The sequence below is a fragment of the Chrysochloris asiatica genome, unplaced genomic scaffold, assembly GCF_000296735.1.
Source record: "Chrysochloris asiatica unplaced genomic scaffold, ChrAsi1.0 scaffold00169, whole genome shotgun sequence".
Lineage (NCBI taxonomy): Eukaryota > Metazoa > Chordata > Mammalia > Afrosoricida > Chrysochloridae > Chrysochloris > Chrysochloris asiatica.
Window position 1 is genome coordinate 6609197 of NW_006408687.1, and position 7125 is coordinate 6616321.

Genomic DNA, 7125 nt, shown 5'->3' on the forward strand with positions numbered 1-7125 from the left:
CTGCCAAAAGAACCAACAGATCTGTGTTGGAAGCAGTGTAGCCAGAGTGTTCCTTGGAAGCCAGGATGGCTAGACTTTGTCTCTCATACTTCAGACATATTGTCAGGAGGGACCAGTCGCTGGAGAAGGGTATCATGTTTGGTAAGGTGGAGGGTCAGAGAAAAAGAAGACCCCCAGCGAGTTGGATTAGCAAGGTGGTAGCATCAATGGGGTCAAGCGTGGCAACAATTGTGAGGTTGGCCCAGGACCGGGCAGTGTTTTGTTCTGTTATACACAGGGTTGCAATGAGTCGGTACCGACTCGATGGCACCTAACAACAACAATAATCATTACAGGACCAGACTGTCAGGTGTTTTCTCCCAAGAGAGACTTAGGGATTCAAACCACCAACCTTTTGGTTAACAGACTAGAGTTTGACCACCACACCACCAGGGCTCTGTAACAATCGCACTTATATTTGTGTAATAATTTATGGTTTCCTCAGTGGGTCTCTTTCTCTCTCTCTTCACACACACACACACACACACACACACACACATACATATTTAATATAATTAAATATTAAATTAAATTTAAATATACTTAAATCACTTAATTTCACTCAGCTTCTGTTTTCTAATTTGAAAAAAAAAAAAAAGCTGGGATAATAATTCATTCCTCAAAATATTGTAAAGATCAAATAAACAAAATTTCTTTTTTTTTCTTTTCAAATGAAGAAACGTAAACTGTGAGAAATTAAGTGATTTGCTCAAAAATGAATGGTAGCAGAGAAACCATTGCTTTTCTGAAGAGACATCTCGGCTGGCAGTTAACACCGCGCTTGAACCCTCCAACCGGCCGCCTCCAACACCAGCATCACTATGGGGGCTGTGCTGGGTGTCTTCTCCCTTGCCAGCCGGGTTCCATGCCTCCGCAGTGGGGCATCCTGTTTCCTATGTAGTTGCTGCCCCAACATTAAGAATTCCACCATGACCCGCCTCATCTATGCCTTCATTCTCCTCCTGGGCACGTTTGTGTCCTGTATCATGCTGACACTAGGGATGGAAATTCAGCTGAAAAAGAGTCTTGGATTCGGTGAAGGAGGATTTAAAATCAAGGTAGTTGATGTCCAGGAGGATAAAGATTATGATGTGCTGGTCGGTTATAAAGCTGTGTACCGGATCAGCTTTGTCTTGACCATCTTTTTCCCTATCTTCTTTCCACTCATGTTAAAAGTAAGAACAAGTAAAGATCCGAGAGCAGCAAGGCACAATGGGTATTTGTCTTTCAAAATTGCAGCCCTTGTTTTTATCGTGGTTAGATCTTTCTACATTCCTGGGGGTCATTTTGCCACAGCCTGGTTTGTTGTTGGCGTGATGTTATTGTTGTTAAGTGCTGTGGAGTCGGTTCCGACTCATAGTGACCCTGTACAGGGTTTCCAAGGCTGTAAAGTCTCATCTTTCTCCTGTGGAACAGCTGCTAGTTTTGAACTGCTGAACTTGTGGTTTGCAGCCCGGATTCATAACCACTACACTATAGGAGCTCCTTTGTTGGCATGATAGGGCTTTCTTATTCATTGTCATCCAGCTGGTGCTGCTGGTGGGATTTCGCTCATTCTTGGAATGAAAAATGGGTAAGTCAAATGGAGGAAGGAAATCCAAGGAGCTGGGATGCCGCTTTATTGTCTGTGACAAGTTTCCTTTCTACTGTGTCATTCATTTATCACAGTCTTATTATTCTACGTTTACGTCACCAAACCTGATGGCTGCACAGAAAACAAGTTGTTCATCAGTATTAATCTGATCCTTTGCATGTGGTTTCTGTCATATCAATTCTTCCAAAAATTCAGGAACATCAACCTTGGTCTGGCCTCCTACAGTCCTCTGTCATCACCCGCTACACATGTAACTCACATACTCAGCTATGTCCAATGTTCCAGATCATTCCTGCAAACCCGACCTGCTGAGCATCATTACACACAACAACAACACCAACCTGGGCTCCTGGAAACTCATCTGCTCTAGCCCCGACTTCTGCTCCACTGATAAAGAGTGGGCATTTTCTGGAAGTAGAGAATTTTATGGGACTGGTAGGCTTTGTTTTCTGCCTTTTGTATTCTACCATTCACAATTCCAGCACTAGCCAAGTGAACAAGCTGACCCTGTCAGGGAGCGACAGTGTGATCCTCTATGACACAGCTACCAATGGGACCAGTGATGAAGAAGACGGACAGTCTCCACGGGCTTTGGACAATGAGAAAGAGGGAGTACAGTACAGCTACTCTGCCTTCCATTTCATTCTCTGCTTGGCTTCCTTGTACAACACAATGACCCTGACCAGCTGGTACAGCCCTGAAGCAGAGTTCCAGAACACGACTAGCAAGTGGCCAGCTGTGTGGGTCAAGATCAGCTCCAGCTGGGCCTGTCTCCTCTTTTACATCTGGATCCTGGTCACTCCAATTGTCCTCACTGGTTGGGACTTCAGCTGAACCCAAGTGCCAATGAGACCACTGAAAATCATAAAGGTCCCCTGTGCTAAAGCCCACATTCCTTTTATCTTCTCTTCAACTACAATATTAAATGTGAACATTTTGCAAATATGACACTATTCAGGTTTATATCAGATGGTGAGATTGAATAATGCTTGATGCAGGATCTTAGCTTGTCACGTAGATATATATGTTACAGTGGGAACATTTTTGTATTTTAAAGAGAACTATTACAGTTGTGCTGTGATGTGAAGAGAATTCTTTATAAAGCTGTGTAGGTTCCTAAAGCTATGATTTAAAATGTAAGATAGGAAAATGTTGGATACTTGAGGACATCGTTAATATATTTCCACTGCAATGACCTTAAAAAGCAACAATCGAATGCATTTATATGAGTGTTCCTCTGTGGAAGCCGTAATTTGTGTGAGACCAGCATCCTTCCACTCTTAAGAAGTACAGGTATGGATGGCCCCTGCTCCAGAAGAGTGGCTACTCTTTTTACATTTTGAATCTTTTCATTTACCTTTTTTATTTAAAACACTACAGATTACTGCTGCTTGAGCCTATGGCTTTGCCAGCGGTGTTTATGTCAGTAACAGCACTGTGTCTGGTTAAAATAAAGGCTCACCTGGGAAGCAAGAGCTGCACCTTTAGCCTCTGTCATTCTCTTCTGAGTCTGTAACTGTCCAATGCATGTGAATTTGTTACATTTGCACTATAAAGGTATTTGATTCAACTGGAAGACTTTAAAAACACACACAAAAAACCAGAAAGGTAGCATAAAGGTGGAGAGGGAGTAACTTTAGTAAGAACCTGATAGTCTGCTCATCCATCACAGCATCCGAGGATGCTGGTAAACATACATGCTCAAAGTCACCTTTCCTCAACTTCTGGAAATCAACCAAAGGTTTGCAACAATCCACGGAGTATTTGTTTATGAAAAATATTGTCTCTTGGTACATACAATGTTATGGATTAAATTGTGTCCCCCCAAAATATATATTGAAATCCTAACCCCTGTCCTTGTCAATCTAGCTCTATTTGGAAATACAGGTTTTCTTATATCATGTTAGTGAAGTCATACCATAGTAGGGTGGGTGTGTTGAGCTATAAAAAGAGCAGAATAGCTACAGAGACACACACAGACTCATGAGGCAGATGGAGCATCTACAAACCCAGGAGTACCAAGGACTTCCAGCTACTCAGAGTGAAATAGGCCGAGAAGCATTTCCCCGCAGATCCACGCTCTATATTTGAACTGTGGCACTGTAGGATAAGGACTTGACTGTGAGCCACAAGGACAGTGGTTCAAACCCACCAGCTATTCCTTGGAAACCCTCCACAGGGTCACTATGAATCAGAATTGACTTGATGGCACTTAACAACAACAACAGCCTCTTGAACTGGGAGAACATGTCTGTTCTCAAAAGTCATCCACTTGTGGTATATTTGTTCAGTTGTTGTTATGTGCTGTTGAGGTCGTTCCAACTCATAGAGACCCTGCATAGAATTTCTGAGGAACAGCTGCTGGGTTTGAATTGCCTACATTTCAGGTAGCAGTTCAGTGCTTATCCTACAGTGCCACACAAGGTAACTAAGACACAGTGCTTATTTTTTTGGCTTTTTAATGTGTCCTGTTAGAATCTCCATCTCCCAAGATCAACAGTATCCTTAAAAACAAAGAGGCCCACTGTCAAAGGAGCACTAGCCACCTAGTAGCCCCTGGAGGAAGCAGAGTGGGTTTGGAGCTCCCTAAAATACCATTCTTGGGAAATTGTCACTATACCACATGTCTGGCAGTATTCTGGAAATCTTTCTTTTATATTTTGACTTGACTCTGAAAAGTCTTCCTCAGGGCATTTGTTAAAAACATTCCATTGCAATTGTTTAATATCACAACTGTCTGAGGGAGTAAAAGCAGGTGAGACAAACAGAAGGTAACACAAAAAACCTTAAAGGATAAAGCAAAGTGTATGATTTGGTGAATGTAAGACTGATGATCTTCTCTGTAAATCTTCACTCAATTCACAATTAAAAGCTTCACACACACACACAAAACTTAATGGAAAAGTTGGGGAATGAGATGTTTGTGGGGGACTTTGAAAATCTTCAACATATTCCTGAAATCTAGAAGGTCACACACATGGTAGAGCTGTATGCATGCCCAGAAACATAACAAATGGAAAGATATCCAATATTCATGATATGAGAGTTACTATTGCTAAAATGGCAATACTCCTTAATTGATTAACAGATTTAATGCAATCTCTATGAAAGTACCAGCTGATTTTGTTATAGAAATTGACAAGCAGATCCTAAAATGTGTATGGTATCAAAAGGACCCTGAATAAACAAAACATTTTTGAGAAAAATGAGCAAAATTGAAGGACACATTTGTGAATTTCAAAACATTTCAAAATTACATTAATGAAGACAGTGTGATATTGGCATAAGGATAGATACATAGACCAAAGGAATAGAACTGAAAGTCCAGTAGTCAAATCATACATTTCTGATAAATTGATTTTTGACAAGAATGCTAAATAATTCAATGGGGAAAATAAGCTTTTTAAGAAAATGGTGCTAAGACAGATGTATATATACAAACAAAAGAAATAAGTTGGACTGCTATCTTGTGCAAAAATTAAAATACATCAAAGACCTAAATGGAAGCTAAAAACTATAAATCACTTAGAAGATAACATAAGCAAAAATCTTTGTGGCTTTGAATAGGCAATGGTTTCTTAAAATACAACACCTTAAGCACAAGCAACAAATTAAAAACAAAAGGGGGTTACTTTATGAAAACAAAAAAGTTTGTATTTCAAGGGAAATGATCTAGGAAGTAAAAAGAAGGCCCAAAGAGTAAGAGAAAATCATTTTTCTAATAAGACTGGTTAAGAGCTTTTGACTTGGTTCTAATTCATAGTGACCCTGTATAGGGTTTCTGAGGAGTGGCTGGTGAGTTTGAACCACCTACTTTGTAGTTAAAACTGACTTTGTGGTCCAGTGTTTTATCCTACAGTGCCACAATCCAGAATATATAAAGCACACATACAACTCACCACCAATGGTCTGTCAGTTTGTCATACTGTGGTGACTTGCACGTTAATGTGATTCTGGAAACTATGGCACCAGTATTTTGAGCACCACCAGGATCACCAATGGTGGATAGGTTTCAGTTGAGTTCCCAGAAGAAGAGTGACTAAAAAGAAGGAGAGGTGGACTACTACTGAATATGTAGTAACTGGAAACGTTATGAATAGTGGTAGAACACTGTCAGAGAGCACCAGAATCTTGGATATTAAAACATGATGAAGAGGAGAGAACAAACAAAATGGTGGCTCAGATAGAAGTGCAGTGAGGAGCTCCATCAGCAACAACACAGAATACCGGACCAAGCAGGCTCAAAGGATGGTCCCAGAACTCTGAACCACATATAAAGGAATATTTAGAAAGCTAGAAGGCTTACAGCCAATGGAATTTGTAGCAGAATCAAGAAATCTAGTGCTTTCTAATCCAAGGCACTCAGCTGCTCCCAGAGTGGCCATAAATAATGTACATAAAGCATTATTTATAATAGCCAAAAGGGGGAAACAATTCAAATGGCCATCAACTGATGAATAGATCCACAAGATGTGGTACAAGAATGTCCATACAAAGGGATATTATTCAGCTATAAGAGGATTGAATGAAAGATTGATACATACTATAATATGACAAAAAGTTGAAAGCATGTTAAGTGAAAGAAATCAGAAACAAAAGGTGACATATTATATGATTCCACTAATATGAAATGTCTAGAACAGGCAAATCCATGGACAGAAATAAGATTTGGGATTGCCAGGAGCTGGTAGGGTGGTGTGGGGGGAGCACGAGGAGATTGAAGAGCAATGGATAATGCATATGACAATTCTTTTTGGGGTGATGAGAATGTTCTAAAGGTACTCATGATGCATTCATTACTCTCTGAATATACTTTGAAAAAACATAAATTGTACACCTTGAAAGGATGTATTTTATGACAAATGAATTATATCTCAACAATTTTTTAATTAGAAAAAAGAAAAGATAGTGATGCAAGTAAGAAGTACATGTTCCAACTGTGAGATTCTAATTCCAGTATACCACAACAAATGAAACAATTTATGCATCAAGATACACAAATGAAAGGCAATTATTCTTTTTCCTGGATGACAGGCATGAGAAGTTGCAGACAGTTACTATTATTATTATTATTTTGCCGTCCTCATAATTGTTTATTTGACTGTCACTGTATCAGTTCATCTCATCGTCCTCTTTTTCACTGGCCTTCTACTTTACCAAGCATGATGTTCCCTACAGAGATTGGATTCTTCTGTTCACAAGTCTAAAGGCCTGCCAGCATTGTTTCTAAGGAGCATTCCGGCTGTACTTCTTCCTTGAACAAGTTTGTTCTTCTGGCAGTTCAGGCTATGTCTAATATACTTCATAAAAACTGTAATTCAAAGGCATCCATTCTTCTTCTGTCTTCCTTATTCATTGTCCAACTTTTGCATGCAGATGAGGGGATTGAAAAATTCCATGGGTTGGGTCAGGCACAGTTTAGTTAGTATGAAAAGCAACATCTTTGGGTTTTTTGTTTTGTTTTGTTTTTTTTAACACTTCAATGAAGTCTT

At 39.8% G+C, this 7125-nt stretch overlaps 1 pseudogene; it reads left to right on the forward strand.

The window, feature by feature from the left end:
• The first annotated feature begins 860 nt into the window (after positions 1–860).
• Positions 861–2467, forward strand: LOC102813740 (annotated as a pseudogene).
• Positions 2468–7125: the final 4658 nt, after the last annotated feature.